The sequence below is a fragment of the Pecten maximus genome, chromosome 17, assembly GCF_902652985.1.
Source record: "Pecten maximus chromosome 17, xPecMax1.1, whole genome shotgun sequence".
In the NCBI taxonomy this organism is placed as follows: domain Eukaryota; kingdom Metazoa; phylum Mollusca; class Bivalvia; order Pectinida; family Pectinidae; genus Pecten; species Pecten maximus.
In genome coordinates this window covers 21353285-21374500 of record NC_047031.1, presented here as the reverse complement: position 1 = coordinate 21374500, position 21216 = coordinate 21353285, and the positions used below count along the sequence as shown (strand labels likewise).

The following is a 21216-nucleotide window of genomic DNA, read 5'->3' as shown; positions in this document are numbered from 1 at the left end:
AATGCATTTTGATGATCTTCTTTCGGTTATCTCTGTAGAATAGACATATAAAACAAAATGGAAGTCATCCTCTACCTGGTTTTTGTCAAAATAACGACCGATTCTATTTGCCCTTGGAATATTACGATAACTGCTCCGTCTACACTGAGCTGGTGAGATAGATAAAAGTCGTAATTTCGAAAATAAGATTGAGATATACCTAGTATAGACAGAGACTTGTGATATACAAGTCTCTGGTATAGAGAATAGATTTGTTGAGTTAATTGTAACACATAGCTATCAATAAGGAATTCTATACAAAAAGCATTTTGACGACATTTCAACATAGTCATATCTAGCTTGAATAAAATAATCTACTAAAAAAATATTAGACGTTGCTTAAAACAATGTTTAAAAAACGCCCTTTCATTATCAACATAATGAGTAAACCAAACCTCATCAAACCAGAAGACTAATTAATAGTTTTAACACCAGTTATACAGTGTCTTTGATTACAATCATATATTCGTCATCAATTGTCATTAGAACACAATTATTAGATTAATCAATTTTAACCAATATCTAATTATTCGATATTTCCTGTCAAACGTGTCCGGTTAGTCAACTTCAAATCTGAGCCGATTCATGCTCCGACTGTTTCACAGAAGACTTACAAATATTCCTAATGTGTGGGTAAACTAACTTGACTAATTAAGCTACATTATTTAGCGACCATAACCAGCGAAGTTAACTAGATTTCCGCATGACATGGTTTTTTTTATGACAAGTCGAAAGTATAATAACCTGGTCGTCTTAAAAACGGCGTTAATACGGCGCCAAAATTATGTACTATCTAATATTTATATGACTGGCACACAGGTATGGTATTATGTAAAAAATAGAAAATGCTAGGAATACATAACAAATGTCAAATATCAAATTCTCACGTGGAAGGAGATCAAATCAGAGACATATATAGATATATGTCTCTGATCAAATGAATTCAGTGGGCGGCAACAAAAAACAACTTTATACTAATGACGACTCAATTTTTCCTTTTTAACATTAGTGGTGCTTATGTTTCTCCATCTCAACAATAAAGTTTCCCTCCTTTCTAACAAAAAGAATATAGGCATACTCTTTAGACAATTTAAAATTTGGCGCCAAATTTTGGCCCAGGTAACAACATTCGCATAGCATTGTGGGACTTGTATGCACATGTCAAGGCCGCCATTATCTCAGCAGAAACTTCGCGGGAAAGTCAACAAAAAGTTATAAAAACAGGTTTGTGTGACAAATTATGATTTAAAACTGGTGTCAAAAATTCCAAAGTCTACTTAGTAGATATTTAGACTACATGAAAAACCGGTGTTCGAACTAAATGTATGCCATTCTTCGTCGAGAGTCACAAAGGTGCGAGCTTACCTCCTGGCTCTCGCACGAAATTTTGGGAATTCGGCTGACATCAAAGGTTATAATCCGCATGACAAGTATTTTACTTGGGTAAGATATGACTACTAAGTGTTTTATTGGTAATCCCATTCAGAAATGAGGTGTCATTTTTTTTCAAGATGTAAATACGGTGTTTTCCAAATGCGTACAATGACATACGGTTCAATACACACGGACACATGTGCAAATGGCACCCTGTGGCCTCCTGGGCCTGTGTATTGGCGAGCCGCCTGTTGGATCGCGTCAACTTTGCAGGAACAGACAAGTCAGGAAGAAACGGCCATATGAATCGACATAAAGACTTTTGCCTACCGTTTAATCTTTTTTTTATCTTGTAACCCTCGAATACACGTGTATCAAATTGCTTTTGTTTGCATTCGGAAGGTGGTTTTTGCCATTTTCGTGTTTGGGGGGGAAATACTGCAATAGTCATTTTCTGTGGAGTTGGGTTCTCGATAATATTAACTTTGCATAATACTGAAATTTTCGAGAATATTTTTTTATTGATATCAATAATTCTTTTTCCTAATTTGCACAAATTTTGATACAAATGATTAATAAAAAATATTTCAAATATTTTAAAAACTTAATGACTTCATTATTTTGATATTATTGTATGCCTCTTGATTCTTAAAGGCTCTTTTATGTGTTTCTTCAGAAATATATCATAGTTAAATATACTGGTTTGTCTCCAAGACCAAGTATAATACTGTTATATTGCAATTGTCAAAAAGAAAGTTGAAAACAAAAATATAGTTATCTCCCTTTAGTCAGCAAATAACACTCCGTATTAATGAAAAGGTATTAAAAGTAACAAAATTCAGTTAAAGTTTGTATCTATATATCTATGCTGTAAGTCTTTCCATTTTAATTACAATGTAAATATTTTCATGTCGTTTTCCAACTTGTATGTCGGCGCTATTTAGTATAGTGGTTTGCAGGCCTATCATTTGCTTTTGTGTTATTTTGGCCCTAAATGACTCAAATTGTCAATGGGCTGTTAGACAATACAATACAGTTGATACATGATTAGCTATACGGTATACAAAGGCTTCTTTGGGGCCGACAATGGTATATACGTATATCCACAATTGAAGTTTTTTCATATTTAAGCAAAATTCAACAAATATGCAGTTTCAGTTTACTCCTGAAAAATTCCTCTCCAAAGTAAACAATTTTCTTTGAGAAATCGGGAAAAAATGCCTTATCCCAAACCATTGGGGGGGGGGGGGGGGGGATCCTGGGAAGTATCACGACCATCAAATTTATCTAATGAATAATTTATAAGCTGTAAAATGAAGTCCTACCAGCACTGTATTAGATTACAACTACCAAGCATATTTCATGGTGATAGATTTATTTCTTTTCTCAGATTTAACTACGAGATAATTAGCTAAACTGTAACGACCTTCTCCCCTTTGATCAGATTAATTTTCACAAGACAAATACAAACTTAAAAACAGACAAATTCTTGTCTCTTTAAAACTAGTTAGATTTCTTGATTAGTAATGCTGGTTGTCAGTTTGGCCGTCCATAGAGGACCATAAAGGGGGTTTAGAATTTTATTAACTGAATCATTAGGGGTTTTAAGGCCAGATAGATTATATAGGTATATACAGGCCATTGTTATGGGACAGGGTTTTTTGCCATTGTCCTTATCTGATTAAGATGGGTGTTCATTAAAATTCAACATTTAAACCATTTCAGAGAGCTAAGTCTACTTCAGCGGTTTTTGTAAAGATTATCTCAATTTTTTAAAGTTCCTTATTTTATTACGATCTGATGAATATTGAAAATTTAAACTTTGTTGTTTTAAAATCTCCTCCCACTTTAAATGGCTTTATTTCCAAGTATGTTTTCAAAGCAGATAAAGTTAGTTAAAAAATATTTTGGATAAGAGATCTATGTTTAGAGATGGTAGGTCTATAAAGAATGGAATGTATGTGACAATGAATTGAAAAATACCAAAAAAAATTCAAAATGAATAGTTAACTTCATGTTTCCATATTTATTATTGGGGAGGGCCGCCCCTCCTCAGTGTAAAAGTTTACTATTAGGGAGGGCGGCCCCTCCTCAGTGTAAAAGTTAACTATTAGGGAGGGCGGCCCCTCCTCAGTGTAAAAGTTTACTATTAGGGAGGGCGGCCCCTCCTCAGTGTAAAAGTTTACTATTGGGGAGGGCGGCCCCTCCTCAGTGTAAAAGTTTACTATTAGTATTAGGGAGGGCGGCCCCTCCTCAGTGTAAAAGTTTACTATTAGTATTAGGGAGGGCGGCCCCTCCTCAGTGTGAAAGTTTACTATTAGTATTAGGGAGGGCGGCCCCTCCTCAGTGTAAAAGTTTACTATTGGGGAGGGCGGCCCCTCCTCAGTGTAAAAGTTTACTATAAGGGAGGGTGCCCCTCCTCAGTGTAGAAGTTTACTATTAGGGAGGGCTTATCTGTGAACTACTTAAGCTTACCAAAGTAAAACTTTCTTAAATCTGTAAATATGGTTGAATTTATGCATTTAGCATTATATTGATTAATTTTACTGATGAGAAAAACATCCTTGAAAATTCTTAATTATAAGTATATCATTACTGGTGTGTAATTTAATTTTGACACGAAGGGTTGAACTCTTCGGTAGGTTGACTTTAATTAGTTTACATAATACCCATTCTTGACATCAGGTGACACAACATGAATACACTTTGAAAAAAATGGTGCACATGAACGAATTTTCTAGATTGATGATTAATATAGCTGTCTGCATTATTGTATGGTAGGTGACACGATCAATCTTGCAAAAAAAATTCTTGAAGATCTTCAGAATCTGGTTAAAGTCCAGTGATTTGGCTTGACATATATCAATGCAGGGGTATTGCAGGGTTTAATTGGTATCTAAATTGCTAGTGTTGATATAACTGGAGCTTAATTTGGTTCCTTTAGTATGAGGGACTTCACAATTTTCCTGATGTTATTACTTAACAGTTTATTGCCAATTATCTCCCATTCTTGTTTTAATGAACTGGCATTAGAAACCACAAATCTCATTAAGTACTGCATGAAAGTAAGATATTTGGGAGTGCAATTATAGTCTGAAAGATTATTACACTGAAAACAATACTTTGGTTCTATCAGTTTCCAAACTAAGACTTCTTAGAAGTTTTGCTAGCAATTTCAGCCACTGAAAAAACATTTTAAAGAATTTAGTTACAACTTCTGACAATTACAATGACATTGGCTTTTCTTTCAGGGATTTTTTCTGGGTGCTTTTTGGGGCCGTTCAATAATGGGCCTGATTCCCAATTGAAATGATTTGATATTCAAGCAAAGTTCCCAAAATTTTCAGTTTATTCCTGAAGACAATCATTCACAATTCACAAATTTTCTACCCAAAATGCCCTTTCCCAAGCTAGTGTGAAAAAGCCTTGACTTTGTGTTAAAATTCAATTTGGATATATAATTTGCGCCCTGGCAGTTTGCAATACCCAGAATAAATGTGGGGGAAAGTGTCTATTTGAATGTCTTTTTAAGGAACCAAAATAAGGCCTTTGCTGAATGCCTATATTGCCAGTGTTCAGAACCTCACATAAGCTTACATTTTACTTTTAAAATTATTTTCTAAAATCTTAAACAGGGGGGGAAAAGGTATAGTATTAGGTATGTTAGCTGTAACTGCATATGACATTTTCTCTACAGCCCCATAAGAATTTATTTTCAATTTCACAACTTCAAAGAATGAAAAATACCAACATTTAAATCGTGTTACACTACAAATTGATAATAAATGAATGTTTATTTGTAGTTGAGTGAGAAGAGAGATTGGATCATGCGGTCACTGGGCACCATGTAACTAGATTAAGATCGATTGGTGTGCTACAAATGTACTTTGCATTAAAGATTTGACATATACCTTACACTTGCACTGAAATCTTTTGTAACTGAAAACTAGCTAAGCACTCGATCTATTGACAGATTTGATATGACCTCAGAAGGTTTGAAAATTTACTTGTGCTACAAAAATCACATTTCAGCTTTGTCTAAGATCACCATGGTCTCATAGACAATACTTTAGATAATAATTAAGATTTTATTTAAAAGTAAATTGATTAAATTTAAAAAAAATTTGACTTGGTATCTGCATTCAGATTTCAGAACAAGTTCTTTAGCTGATTTTCATTCTTCATTTACCTCATTTCTAAGTACTTGCTAGGATATACACTGAATTTTCTGTCATAGTTGTACAGTGTTGAATATGTACAGTATATCCCTAAGGTGTGTAGAATTTGCGTCCATGTATTTATAAATACGTACATCATGGATGCAATATACATTGCAATCCAAGTATCATATCAAATCTTCTAATAGCCAATTTGTCACTATGATCCTGTCAGGTATCGGGGCCTAACATAACTGCATCATTGCGGTTGTCTTTTTGTTTGAAATGTGGATGCGGCACAGTGGTATAAGCTGCATGTATTTTTGGCTAGGCAAATAGGTGCCGTAGATCGTAAGTTGGAGGCCGAGTCAGAACATGAATCATGAAATTGTCTTCCTTCGTCATTTGTTTTACTATGTTAGAATATATGAGTGAATGATCTAAAAAAAAATGAATATATCCTAGTGAGTACATATACTGTATATTCTTTCTCAAATGTCACATGTAGCTTCAGTTGGATGGGAAATTGATCCCAAGTTGTGCATGTTCAATTTTAAAGACTCAGATTGTAATGGGGGGGAGGGGGGATGGACATATTTAGGAAAGAGTAATATTGTTAGACTTCATAGACATATATTCAATGATGTAGGCAATGCAGTTGAATTAAGTGACCTTTGACCCTGTTTCCTTGGAGAGAAAAATGAGGATACGCTCATTAGCTCAAAAAAGGTAGTGTACACATTTTTGGTCTTGCTGAGCTAGAGTTGAAAATTCTGAAAACACTCCAAAGAAAAAAGAAACAACTTATTTAGAGTACCCGGTACCAGTTTTTAAAACCTTTTTGTGTCTTGTCAGTCAGTCAAAGTTCCCCTCATTACATTTGCAACTGATAGTATAAGTATATGTTAAGTTAGTGCAATTGAATGGATTGTATAAATGTGAAAACCATTTTATATCCGTTTTATTGGTTTTTCGTAGTGGTAGAAAACATCATACGTGTGATAAAATGAAACAACATAGATTATATCAATTTGAAATATATGTCTGTACCATAAAATCTTTATAAACGTTGTAGTTCTGAGTTCAGCACTTTCAGAACAGGGTTTGTCAAGTAAGATTTAATGTAAACTCAAGATATCTAATTAGCACAAGATGGTCATCTCAACTGCACCATGTTTTTCATGGGCATACAAATTTGATCTTGAATAGGTCCACTGTTCTACTAGTAGGGATGCCTTAAACCCCAAACTAGTATTGTCAGATCAATCCAGCCCTATTTCTTTACCGTTTATGGGTAAATTTCTCGAGCTGAATTGATTACCACTTGAAAAAATCCTTTGTAAGCTTGTAAAATTCTGTAAATGCAATGAATTGTTCATTTTCCTCCATGAAATTTTTTATTTTATTATTTTGTTTCAAATAATTGTTTTGCAGGTGACCTTAATTACTGCTGTGCAAAGGATGTAGAAAATCAGCTTTAAATTGAAATCATATACTGTAGTAATGTTGAAATCAAGATTAGCAAAAGCCTGCCTTGATCCATGATTGTTCTGAACTTCTGATTAATTGATTCAATCAATGATTATATGGACAGATGTTTTATCTGTGGAAAATGATCATGTTTTAAATAAAACATGGAAACGTTGATGGGATATTGAGATTTACAGCACACTTGAAGGAAGATTAATTGAAGAAAATAAAGGATAATTGTTTTAACAAAATGCATTAAGACATTTAAAAACATCCTGATACTCAAAACCACATTTTTACCCATTTTGGAGAGTATTTTTGAAGAAATTTCCCTTTCTGATCCAGATTGATCAATGATCATCAATTGTTTGAGAAATTGTAATGATTTATCAATATTTAAAATGATTCTCAACCTGAATTCCTACTCTGATGTTACAGGGTAAACTAAACATATAATTAATTTGCTTTCAGGAAATCATTGACCGATCTGTATGTCCTGGTACAGATAGTGATGTTTTATACCAGAACTGCTCCCACGCCCTCGGTAATGGTAAGTCTTGCATCACTTTCCCCAATATCTTGCAAAGTCGAGGCTCACACCTAGTAATTTGGGCTCGCAAATTTCTGTCTGGGCTTATGCTTTTTCTGTGAAATTAGCTCCCTTATATTCAATGTTTTAGTTTGTTAAGTATTGGAACTCATCAAAATTTTGGAAATGTTGTCGCTCCTTTGTCTCAAAATATAATACAAAAATCACTGACACCACCATTACAAACTTTGATGTTAGCTGTAATTTAGTAAAACTATATAAAGGCTTCTTTTAAAAAAAAAAAAATGTTTTTTAAACCCTTGAGATGATAAATAAGATAACTCTACCATATATAGCAGTATATGTACTTCATGCACAGGTTTAAAAGGTAAAGCTTTTGATTTATATTTTATTTCACAGGTGTGAAGTAGTTTGTAAGATCCTGATTTATAGATGATCTAATCCTCAAAAATGTCTGGTATCCTGGCAACAGGCAGGTTTGGTTTTGTGCTAAGCAGGAGCATTGTGTAGGAGTGAGTACGTATACCATTGTCATAAAAAATGGGCTTGTTATGGTGGATTCTTTTTCTGCAGATTACAGGTTACATGGCTGTTGGTGAATGATCTCTCGTAACTATAGATACGGTCATAGAGGGTCAGGGAAGGTCAAAATGTTTATTCAGGTATTAACATTGAGATATAACATTAAATCTAGTCTATGGTAACAATATATGAGTTAACTTGCTTGAAAATTCAAATCTAGTTTAAAGTAACAATATATATATAGTTTAACTTGCTTGAAAATTCAATATGTTCTTCCAAAGCAGATTTCACAAGTGTTGGACAAGAAGCATATAATTCAGCTTCATTTCATACTAACTCAAATCTTTTTTACACACTTTGCACAAAATTTGGAATTTTATTCCTTTGAGTTCCCCAACTTCACCAACTCCAGAACACAGAAGCACCTTGCATTGCATCATGAAATTTCCAAAACCACATTTTCATGCTTCCATGCCCGGAGGTTATCAAATAGAAATACACCAAGGTTTGTGAAGTAATTTGTTTTAGTCTCATTTGTGAATCCTTAAGATTGGATTTTGTAAGTTAGGCCTTTGCTTCTAAAAATCCTGTTTTGTAAATTTGCAAATATTTCATAGAGATCACATTTTGAAAATCACATTTAACATTTCATTTTATCGGACTTTGAACAGCTGTAGCTGCTATCTGCCTGGATATGTGTGGGGAAGGTTTCCCGCTAACCCCTCCTACGTAAGTCTTGTGATTACCGACCCTTCGTGTGTTGACTCTCCTACCTACGAAGCGTTTAAATGTTCGTTTGTTGTAGATTTGTCTCGGGGAACCAGCCTCCATTTATTTACACCGATTCCTACATTTAAACTTTCCTTGTCTTACTCTCGTTGTGTTGTCGTTTATTTGTGGTATATCGTCTCGGAGTCATTTAAACGTTTGTCGTTGATTTGCTTGCTGCCTGTTTATTTGCATGGTTATCACAAACAATGCGTACCTGTGTGATTTTCACCTGGCTATCGTTAGCCTTACTCTGCCAGGTAACACTAAACTTTTCTACTTATGTTCCTTATCTATAAACATTGCTCTATCTTCTAAGCTGCTTGCCGAACACGGTACCTGTCCAGGTAGCTTATCACTACTATATTTACCTATCTGATAGCCAATCGCTGCTATTGTCACAGATCTGCAAGCCAATCACAACTTATGTTAGATATCTCCAAATCCTTGCTTCTCCGTTTTCACTGTGGAATTCTGAGGTCATGATATGGTGATACGTTTGACCTGTAAGTAGAATTGATGATAATGATATTGATTATGAACCGTTAGGTGCACTAGGACCTGCAAGGTCGAGATTGGTTAGCATGCATGCTTTTAAGTAAAATTATATTTATAGAATAGATGAAAAAAAAATCCTGACATTCAAGGGTTAACATTTCCATTTACCTTACACCTCCGGGGAGTGAATTGACTTCAGTTGGTGAAAATTTTTACATTTTAATCCCAATCGTGCAAGGTGTCATACAAAATTATATGCCTCATGGTTTGGATTTTGTGGAAATTTTTAATGTACTTAAAAGTGTGATCATTCTTGTAACTGGAGGATTTTTGAAATCGTTCGGCTAATTTCCCAAGTATTAATTATAAATCACACTTCTCTAATGCTTTGCTTGTATTTTATAGAAATTTGTCTCGAATGGATGTAAATCAGAATGTGTTCGAAAAAAATAATGTGATTGCAGTTTTCAAAAAAAAAAATCACTCAGTGTCAGTTTGTGAAGAAGAAAAAATGGCAAAAGATATGACATGCAGTCTTTAATTGACAAGAGGTTTTTTTCATTTTTTTTGTGCTGATCATTTATGATTATACATGTAATTAGTTCCTAGTTTCTTTCATAAATGAAATTTTCTTTCTCAAATAAGACAAAATGGTCTCATTCCAAACCAGCTAAAAAAAAATCTATTTCAACTGAAAGCTACAAAGCAGTTGACCAAACTTGTGACTTTGTCCGTCATGTTGACATGCCCTAGACTGTAGTGATAAAACAAACATTGATAAGACTTTGATTATAACCAAGTCTGGTTCCTACAAGGCTTTTTGATAGCTTTGTAAAAGTTCTAAAACTTTGTATTTCGTGCTATGACAGGTTGCAGGAATTAGTTTTAGTATAAGTATAGCTACCGGTCATCAAACTTGATGAACCTCTTTAATTTGAGGCACCCACAGGGAACTTTGCATATTGGGTAGCTTTGTGTAATGAAAAAAATCAGACATGAGAGAGTGTCTTGTAATATTTTGGAATTTATTGGGTGAACAGTTTCAATATATCCTTAAATCACTATGAATGCATAACAAATGTAAATAGTTATTTGATATTTTTTAGTTCTCTAGTAACATTTGTACTCTCGTTTGCCAATTTGCTGTAGTGGTACCTATCCCCTATATGATATTATTAATTACCCGAGGAACATGTTGAATGGTGTCAGTCACAGATTCCCCATTGGGGTGCCTCATATATATAAAATCAGATATTCCACCTTGGAGCATTCCCCAATCGGTACCTCAAGCTCATATCCTGAAACAGTTTAGTGCAGCTCCCCCTGTTGGGTGCCTCATATATGAGATATATAAAAACAGTGTTTAGTGAATTTCTGGCCGCAGTATTTTGGATCTGAAGTATGTGACAATATTGACATAAGGTTTGGAAGCATATAAAGCTTGTTGGCCTATACAAGTCAGACAACATTGGACCTATATTCGACAGGTATACTATGTGTTACCTGGATAATTTTAACGAGCCGAGTGCATACTTTCAGGTAGGAACTTTTACCATTGAGCACTTGCATTGTTTTATGTTTTATAACAGTTTACTCAAAGGATCAAAAATTATGTTTGACAGGTAGTGAAATTTAAAATTGATTAAGTTTTATGCTAAGTTTTGAAAAATCTCAGGTGGAATTGATGAGATTATGTGGAGTTGTATAAGCATCTGTGACAACTAGATATATTCCAAAGACAGAAAAATTTCGCAATTTAAAACACAGAGTTTTAAACTCAGTGTAGCTGTGTTGGAGGAATCTTGATTAATTTAGTCAACACCAATATCAAGAAAAGAATTCAAAAAGTTACTTGGTCTAAATAACTGAATATAACCGTAAATATATTAACGGTAATCTTATTTTAGAGGTTTTTGCACTGGAAGTATTCCGTTAAATTGATGGCGCTAATTGTGGTTTATCTACATTGGTTTCTGTGGCAAACATATTGTTGGTGCTAATTCATCATTCTGCTATCCTGTTTTAATTTGGTTTCGCACTAAAATTTGAGCACATCAAAAATGTACATTTACAATGACCAAATATTGAAATATCAACAGATTTTAACATCAATCTTTCTTCATTATGGCAAAAAATTTCAAGGAATAACAGATTATCCGATTCTGAAAGTCCAATACCATATTGTGAAACATTGGACCAATTTGTAGTCTAAGTAGTGAGGAAATCTATTTATTGTGTATGCTAGGTAATATGATCCAATGCTGGCTAGTCAAGAAGCTGGTCAAGAAATAAGTGAAAATACAGCCAAATCTGTCCATAAAAGACACCCAAGGGACAGATAAAAAGTGACCTTTGTGGACAGGTGTCCTTTATACAGAGGTAAATTATACAGTAAATTGGAAGGAGTGTATCTGATGAGTCTGTCCCTAATAGACAAGTGTCTTTTATATAGAGGTGTCCTTTATAACAGATTTGACTGTAATATATCTGTTCAGATGTTTACAATCTGTCTCCTTGACCTTCTGTCAACTGGGCTGTTTTAGTGTGTTGAGGTCCAAATGGTTTTGACAGGTTGCACAGGTCATTTGTTTATAACGAAAGTAAGATAGACTAATTTGACAAAGACTTACAAGAGACTAGTTGACATAGACTTACAAGAGACTAGTTGACATAGACTTAAAGAGACTAGTTGACAAAGACTTTCCAGAGACTAGTTGACAATGACGTACAAGAGACTAGCTGACAAAGACTTACAAGAGACTAGCTGACAAAGACTTACAAGAGACTAGCTGACAATGATTTACAAGAGACTAGTTGACAAAGAGTTGTATTGACGTCTTAAGGTCTGTCAAGATTTATGCCTGAAATGTTGCATAAATATGACAAACCACTTTGTCCATGTGATTAAGGCAAAACTGTAACACATGCACAGTAACGCAGGCTGCATACACTAATTTTATTCTGGTTGATGGATGGTAGGCCTACAAATATTTACATTGCTGTTCACTTTATTTACATCCAGTGGAAATTCTTTAATTAAGAAATCATAAAAAAGGTGAATGTATGCATATTGATTCCTACAATATGTATCGGCATGTCTTGGAATAAACTAAATATTCTTCAGTGTGAACTTTGAACTTTATTCTTAAATGCCATTGCTTTAAAATTTTATTAGATGTATGAAGCGGAAACAATTTTGAAGGAAGTCTGATATTAAAACGATGATTATAAATATGAAGTCAAATAAAGCCTATATTAAAGGGCAGACATTGCATAAATCGGTATCTCCAATATTTTATAAGACTCAATTTTCGAACAGTGTTGTCATTGACCCTGACATTGATTGTCATTGACCTTGACATTGATTGTCATTGACCATTGACCTTGACATTGATTATCATTGACCTTGACATTGATGGAAGCCCCAATGAGCCTAGGCTACTAGTCAGAAGAGTAATGTGTATGTATTTGATTGTCATAAGAAATTGTACACTTCTTGTTCATAACGTGTATCAAATAGCAGAGCTAAAATGAGGTCACTGTTGCTATATATAGAATTTACAGCATTCTAACTCCACTGACTTCATTTTGAATCAGACCGTCTTGAAACTGATACACTTGTTACAGTTCAGATCAGTTACCTTAACAGGGAATTTGTCTGGTGATACCTTCTGAATTCGTTCAATTAACTTGTATCTTTCAGATTCTCTTGGATATTGAGGGGTTGCCTTTCTGATATAGGAGCTGTACGTATTCAATGGCAGGTGAGGTCCTAATATATTCTGATGTGATGTAGTGTTTTACTGTAACCAATTTCTGCCATAATTAAATAATTGACAATAGGCATTCATACACCAGCAAACACCTGGGACTTCGTTTCAGGTGTTTGACATGGAGCAGGCCTTTTTGTCCAATGACGAATTGGAAAGAAACTGTCCAGGGGTAAAGTTTTGGTAATGTGGCTTTAAGTGAAATGTTTTGGATTGGATAATGTGGACCATTAAAAATCCAGAAAAAAAACCTCAGAAAGAAATCTTTTTACACAGTACTAGATATCTACCATAGCTTTTATGATTATTACCCATTCTCTGATACGTATACACTATCATAAGTATCAACCTTTTCCTCTTGCTCCTAGCTACCCGAGTTAATTTTATTCATGTTCAGCTTGAAGCAGGTAACAGCTATATTAAACAACAAATGAATAAATTTGATTAAAATACCAATGAGTTCCTGGTAAACCTTCGTTGTTTTCCTCCTAAAAACCAAATTTTAATATACGGTAAACCTCCGGTTAGTTCGAACAAAATTAAATAAATATTGACAAACCTGTTCGAATTATTCGGAATTATGCTTCAGAAAATATGCGTGAGTTCGAACTATTCGAGTCAATATCGGAAAACAAATCTAGGCAGAGTAAAATCATTAGACACAAACACATTCATCGTAAATCTGATACGTAACAACGGCAGCCTGAACAATAGCACAATTATAAGTAAGTAAAATGATAGTATTTTATTTAATTCAATGTTAATTGTTCGTTAAAAGTTCTTCATTTCGCGGTCATTATGATGGTTATTGCGCGAAGCCGCTCGGTTATGCGTAGCTACAGTAGGACCCAAAACAGTACAGTAGACGTTTCAATTGTGACACAAAAGATAAACATTTGTACAGTATAACCTTTGCATGGTTATATTTTTTATCTGAATCGGAAACTATCGCTATATTATTGTAATAAATGATCTCTTTTATACATCAAAAGCAGTCTACATAACCTGTTGCGTTTACGAAAGCACTACTGTAAAAATAGGCGATATATGTTGGTAAAATTAGGTCAGAACTTCCTTGAACACGTCTGCTTTTAAATATGCCCAGTCGTATTATCTACCAAACATAGTTGATACCTGTAAAATTATCCATCACTAATTGAGACACCTGTGGATTGTTTTGACTGGATATGAATGCTTTTCACGTCACTAAGCATGATCGGGCAGCCGATCCTTTCAACTTTACCGCAAGCGACACCTCGCGTGGCCTGCTTACCTAGTGTGAGGTCGCAGGTTTTCAGGTAATACCTTGATTGGCAATACGTAAGAGATGTCCAGTCACAATTAAATAATCATAATGCTAAGTTAACACTAGTTATATGTGAAAATACACGGACGATTTCTTGGTTTGCCATACAGCGCGAATACAAATATCGCATGTTATTTATACATTGTCGGGGCCTAAATTTGCAATCAGTTGTCTCGTGCGTGGTGTATTTTGCAATGTAAAAAAAACTGAAGTAACGCTAAAATATGTGGCATATATTAAATCACAGACACATTCTAATGATCATGCATACAATCTAATAACCTAAACGTGCTTGTTGATCAAATTTAAATCTTGGCATTTTTTCTGGGCCGTTCATCGGGGCTGAGTCATCGCGAGCTTTCAATGGAGTTTGCCGGAAAAAAATCTTACTTTACGTTCTTCATTTGACAAGTTCAAACTATCCGAAATGGTGTCAGTTATAAACAGCCAGAGTTCGAACTATTACTAGCTAAAAAAATATTGTTTTTATAGAAAAAAATGTGTGTTCGAACTATCCGCGTGTTCGAATTAATCGGAGGTTTACCGTATGCATGTTAAGATTTAATGTTTGTACATGATACTGCATTTGTTTTGTTTTGCATCAGGAAAGAGAACTTAGCAAATTGAAAGTAGTGGCCCCAAATCTCGTAACTTTCTTACGGATTAGTTCACCTTTTATACAGAATGTACAGAGATATATAGATGGCACAATATTTCGTATCTCTAATTAGATATTTTATCTGTACAAGAGTTTGTTTATCAATTAAATGTTTATGTTTAGCTGAACAAGTAGGGAGTATGGAAATGTTTGTCTTCCAAACTGTAATCAATCCACTTAAAAAGTCGACATACTTAGTATTCGGAAATTACAGTTCTGCAAGTCTAAGCTCGAACTTATCTTGCTCCTTTCAAATCTGAGGCCTTCAACAGTTTTCATTTTTTGCCCGCCGTTATCAGATGGAGAACTGTTCAAATCACTCTAGGACCTTGATCTGTTTTGTCTGTCCATCCTTTGATATAAAAATCCTTGTTGAGTTATTCTTGAGAAGGACTGAAAAGATTTCCCTCTTTATATGTAGCTAGATTAATTTCAGTCTGTAGTTGTCCATTCATCAGGAAAACAAAACCAAAATGGCTGACAGGTGGCCATCTTGATTTTTTTTTACATTTTAAGTTTGTTATTGCTAATGCTATATCTTACTTAAATAATTCTTCTGCACTCAGCCGCTGCATAGTTTGTTTGGATTCAAAGTATGTTTTCTTTTCCCCAAGTTTAATACTGCAGCTACTCCTGCTTAGCGCTCATATTAGGAGTGGGACGACTGGTTCATCCGTTGTCAGTATAATGTGACTGGGTGGGGTGTGCTGCTGAGTGTCTTCTGCAGTATGCTCCAGTGAGGTAGCACTATAAATCGGCAAAAGTCCCGGCCTACCACAAGGAGACTTCACACAAACATACCGCAGCCTCCCAAAACACACATACGCACTCACCACACGCATACATGTCGCATGCACGGGAGGCCGTCCTTAAATGACCTTAGCTGTTAACAGGACGTTAAACAAAATGAACCAAACTAATACTGCAGCTAGATTAATCTCAATTAAGTAGATTCTTTCACTGTAAAATTGACTATAACTTCTGCACAACATTTCATTGTTAGTAAAAGGATTTAAAACATGTATGCTAACAACATACACTACCTAAAATCACAAGTGCTGAATACCTGGTGTTTGTGACTGCTATCTTTGTAAACGTTCCTGCTGTTGACCCAGAATAAAAATTAACAGATTTGAAATTAAACTGAAAGCTGACAATACTTTGTTTAATTACTGAAGCCATTGATCTTTTCACTTGGAATGTGTTATGGCAGATAGTAAATTGAGAAGGAAATTTGTTTAGGACTAAACTTTCACTTTGGTTGTTTGGCTTTAATACCTTACTAACTAATTATATGAGACAGTTAGGCCTATAATCGACCTATAAATATATCTAGATGCCCATAATCAGGCCCATAATCGACCTATAAATATATCTAGATGCCCATAATCAACCCATAAATATCTAGATTCAGCATTAAGCTGACAATGCTTGTGCTAACTAACCCACTGACCCAGTGTAAAGTTTAAAGTCGTTTTGCTGTCAACTGAAGTTTTTGTTTGCTTCCAACAGAAGAATTCTATATTTACAGGTGACCATTGTTCACTGTGACCATTTTAAATTGACAGATTGTGAACTACACCAACAGTAACAGTACTAGTTGTGTTTGCAAACGCAGACTTCCAAGGGAATTGTAAATATGGAGAATTTACCTAGTCGGTAGACGTAATGATTAATGTCATGATACATGTGTGGGAGACTGGGAAGGTTTCAAATTGACCTAGATAATAGCTTAATTAGAAGGGTATTTTTCATTGGTAACTTTCATGAAATTAATCATACTGTAAGTGTAGTTTATTTTGGCGCTCTCTAATTTCAGCGAATTTCCAATTTCAACGGATTTGCAGAGATTGGGAAGGCTGAATTTAGGTATATACAGGGGTTAATCTAAGATTTGGGGAATACTATACCCATTATGAAATTTAGGGCAAATGTGTCTTGAATTAGTCTTTAAACTTTAATATTTTACAGCTATTTTTTGCTATAATTCTTACATATTTCATCAATATTTTCCATGTGATTGGGAAGTTTATGCAAAGGGGAAAACACCATCAGTGGAGAATACTACCTAATTTCGGCAGTAAAATCGGTCTAGATTAACCTCTGATATATATAAAATAAATAAAAAATCCTAATACTTTTTAGGGATATTATATGAATTTGTATGTGCCCATGGCCCCTGGCCTTCCCATCTCCTGGATTTAGCACAATGATGAATTGGCACACCCAAGTTATTTGATGTAGAAAAAGTTAAAACATTGAAAGTGAAATTATTACAGTCAGAATTAAGTGCAGTAATTCCAAAACAAAAATGTACTGCTGAAATATGTACGTTAACGAATTTATGTTGTCCCTGTTATGTACTTTTCTTTTGACTCCCTGATGTTCATATGCACCGTTATAAAGTATTGTATCGTAAGTCAGTATTGTGATATGTATTGTGAGGAAGGTGCATCATTCTAGCTAAGATTAAGAGGTGTAACAAAGTATCATATCGTAAGTCAGTATTGTGATATGTATTGTATTGTGAGGAAGGTGCATCATTCTAGCTAAGAGTAAGAGGTGTAACAAAACTAATTCTTTGCTCAATTTAGCAAATTTTTTATAATTGATCAATTATGAGTTTCTGATTATCACTTCCGAAAGTGAAACCGATTCCCATCACTAACTGTTACTATAAATGGAAAGTTTCTTGTACTGTTAGAGGTATAGTATTCCTGTGAACGAAGAGAATGCTTTGGTTCATGACACAGAAGTAAAATATATACGACTTGAATTGAAAATGGAAAATTGCCTACAAAATCCTCTTATATTACAGAATGCCTTTAAATTTGGGCGTTGGTCAAGTTGGAATTTACTGTACATTTAAATGTCATTGATATGAATCATATTTAAGTATTACTTTGAAATGCACTCAAATGAAAAGTGCAGTTATGTTTTCTATGTAAATTGTTCAGGAGAACCCCTATATATTCATCAAATAAAGGTGACAAAATCTTAAATAAACATTACATAACAAGTACCTAATACCCATGATCGGATCAAATATATTTTTTATTTGACTTTTGCAATATCATGAAAGTTTGCATTGAAATTAAAGCTAGGAAATTGGTACTTTAACTATTTATGATAGGTAAGACCGAAATAGATGATTACAATTATTCTATCGGATATGTATGGTAGAGTTATTGAATTGAAGGGTTTAAGTATACATTGGTATTATGTAGGACGGTAGTCCTGGTGAAGCCATTGATTACAGAGTGTATGTTAAATAAGGCCAAACAAATGGCTAGAGCTGGGTATTGCTATAAAATTATTGATTTATAAAAAATCCAGGAATGAATAAAAAACAAAAAGTTTGAAACAGTTGAACTTTTCTACAAAGTTCACTTCTACACCAGAACAAAATTTCCTATTAAAAGTCACCAAAAAATACTTGCTTATGAAATTATAAGGCACCTATTTATAAAGATTACCTGTACATGTAAAAAGCACCTGTCTATAACAAGCACCTTTCTATAAAGGTTACCTGTATTTAACAATTAACTGTAAATAACAAGTTACTGTCCACAAAGGTAACCTGTATATACCAAGTACCTGTCTATAAAGGACACCTGTATATAAGATGTACAGGTAAAGGTCTCCTGTAAATAAAAAATACCTGTACAAAAATCACCTGTTATATACACCAAAATGGCTATCCTTATGCCATAAAAACCTACTGTAATAGATAATTAAAAACAATCAAATGGACAATACTCCAGAAACCTAATTCAATAGATAATTTTTTTTCTTAATCCAATTAAATTGATAAATCCATGCCATTATTGAAATTATAATACCAATAATATTAATATTCATGTTTAAGTTCTGTATAAACATGGATCCCGTGCATGGCAGCAGACGACCTCTTTAGGGTGGTCGGGTGGTATGTTCACCTGGAGGGAAGGGGTTTGATTCCTCGATTGGACGTAAAAAGATGTGGGGTCACCTGCCCAATCATGTGGGTTTTCCAGGGGTTCTCCAGTTTCTTCCCACAATAAAATCTCTTACTTCTGGACCAACAAGTTTGATTAATATGTTGATATAAGTTGTTTCTTAATTGTTGTAAAATTAACGTTGAAGTTTACAATATTTATGTTATAATAATAAATAATAGATATTATAGGGTAATAATAATTGAATAATATTTATGATTTGGAATATCAATGGCAATGTAGTGTTGTTGTCTTCGGCAGTACGCTTCAGTGAGGTAGCACTATAAATCGGCAAAAAATTCCAGACTATCACAAGGAGACTTAACCAAATTTTGATGAAATATGTAAGAGTTATTTAACAAAGAATAGCTGTAAAATGTTAAAGTTTAAAGAATAATTCAAGACACTGCAGCCATTCATATCCCCTAAATTTCATAATCGGTAGTGTTCCCCAAATCCTAGATTTATCCCTGAAGTACTCGCCAAACGCATGCATAAATGACCTTATTAGCTGTTGATAGGATGTTAACAAATCAAACCAAATCAAACTAATTCACTTCCAGGCTTGACTGCAGCGAAATGACCAAAATTAGCCCAAGAAGGTTTCATTTAAATTAAAAAGAAAAACTGTTATTAAAGAGGAAGTGATGATTATTGGTTGCTGTTTCTATTAATCAAAACTAAAATCTTAAGATAGAGGAGAGGAAATGACTATAAAAGCCTATTTGATGTGGATTATGGTGGGAAAAAATTGAATGAAATAAGGAATGAACCTAAGGCAGTAATGGGAAACACAAATATATGATTTATTTGGACATTGTGTGAAAGTGTTAAAGTACCTCCCCCCACTTATAGCAGTTCAGTACTAATATAATTGTAGAAGAAGAGCTCGAAATTCCTTAACACTTTAGCAACACTGTCATGTATCTAACAATGTGTCTCACTCCGTGGTACTGGGGCCCACTAAGGGGAAATTACACCTTCACTGACATCATGTGGGTTCTCGGGGTCAGATATTTACCAGGTATGATTTAGTCATTTACATAAATTTCAGTCTTGATGTTTACCTATTTATTTAGATTTTAAGAAATATAATCTCATGTAGATGAATAAATTTAAAGTCTAGAACATGGTAACGAATTTAAAGTCTAGAACATGGTAACAGGCTCTCATGGTCTACTAGAGCTGAGTATGAGGACTAAATACAGATGCAGTGACATGCTTTGATATAGATTTTCTTGGTTGGCAGATATTTTCAAAATTGGATTTGAATAAAATTTAGTCTTAACATAGTATCATATTTATTCAAATAAACAAAAACAAAATCTCCATACATGTCACACTGAACTCAGGTAATTTTATGATTGCTGGGCTGGGTTTATCACAGGATTGCTTCAAAGTTACAGTGTATCACAAAAATTAGGGATAACTGCATATAATTTTGAAGTTTCTGTCTAGGAACTCCCAAATATCACAGAAGAAATATTTGTATGTAGATCTTTATATTAATATCTGTATCTGTATGTAGAATTTTCTCTCAAAGAATGTCTCAACCTCCTAGAAGAATCATATTTGTGCACAACTGATGCAATCTCCCAGAACATGTTGTCTTAGCACCAACATTAACTAGATAATCATTGGAAAAATCAGGAACATTTATCTAACTCTGTGAAATTATATAGGAATTGGAACTGTTATCACAATTTATCGATTTTATTCATTGTAAATTGTAATACTCATATTTTGGAGTCCGGTATAGTGGATCAAAAGGTCCTGCACTGGTAGTAAAATTTATCTCATCTTAACCTATCTAATATATTTTATATCTTTCAGGAAATGTCCAAGTTTGTTGTCCATCTGATGTGAATTCCACTTGTGTGTTGAGAAGAGCCATGTCTGGATTTCTGAATAAATGTTTTGAACTTGGAAGTAGAAATACTTATTTTCTACACTGTCTTTTAAAAAAAAAGTTTTGTTTCAAAAAAAAAAAAATTCAGCATGCATGTTTTTTCTTCCTTCTAATTTTGGTTTGCTTTTGAATTGTTAATTTGTGTTTCGCTGCTTGATTTTGTTGTTGAAATCATATTTCTAAACTTTGCATGAAAATGGATGAAATGAAAGTTCAAA

General features: G+C 34.0%; 1 long non-coding RNA gene across 1 annotated transcript; it reads left to right on the top strand.

Annotated features, from left to right (window-relative positions):
• Window positions 1-1194: 1194 nt before the first annotated feature.
• On the top strand, window positions 1195-21016 carry LOC117314970. Its single transcript, XR_004529650.1, has 4 exons — window positions 1195-1263; window positions 7512-7590; window positions 13082-13142; window positions 20923-21016. It is a non-coding gene; the product is annotated as an uncharacterized LOC117314970 (long non-coding RNA).
• The last annotated feature ends 200 nt before the right edge of the window (window positions 21017-21216 follow it).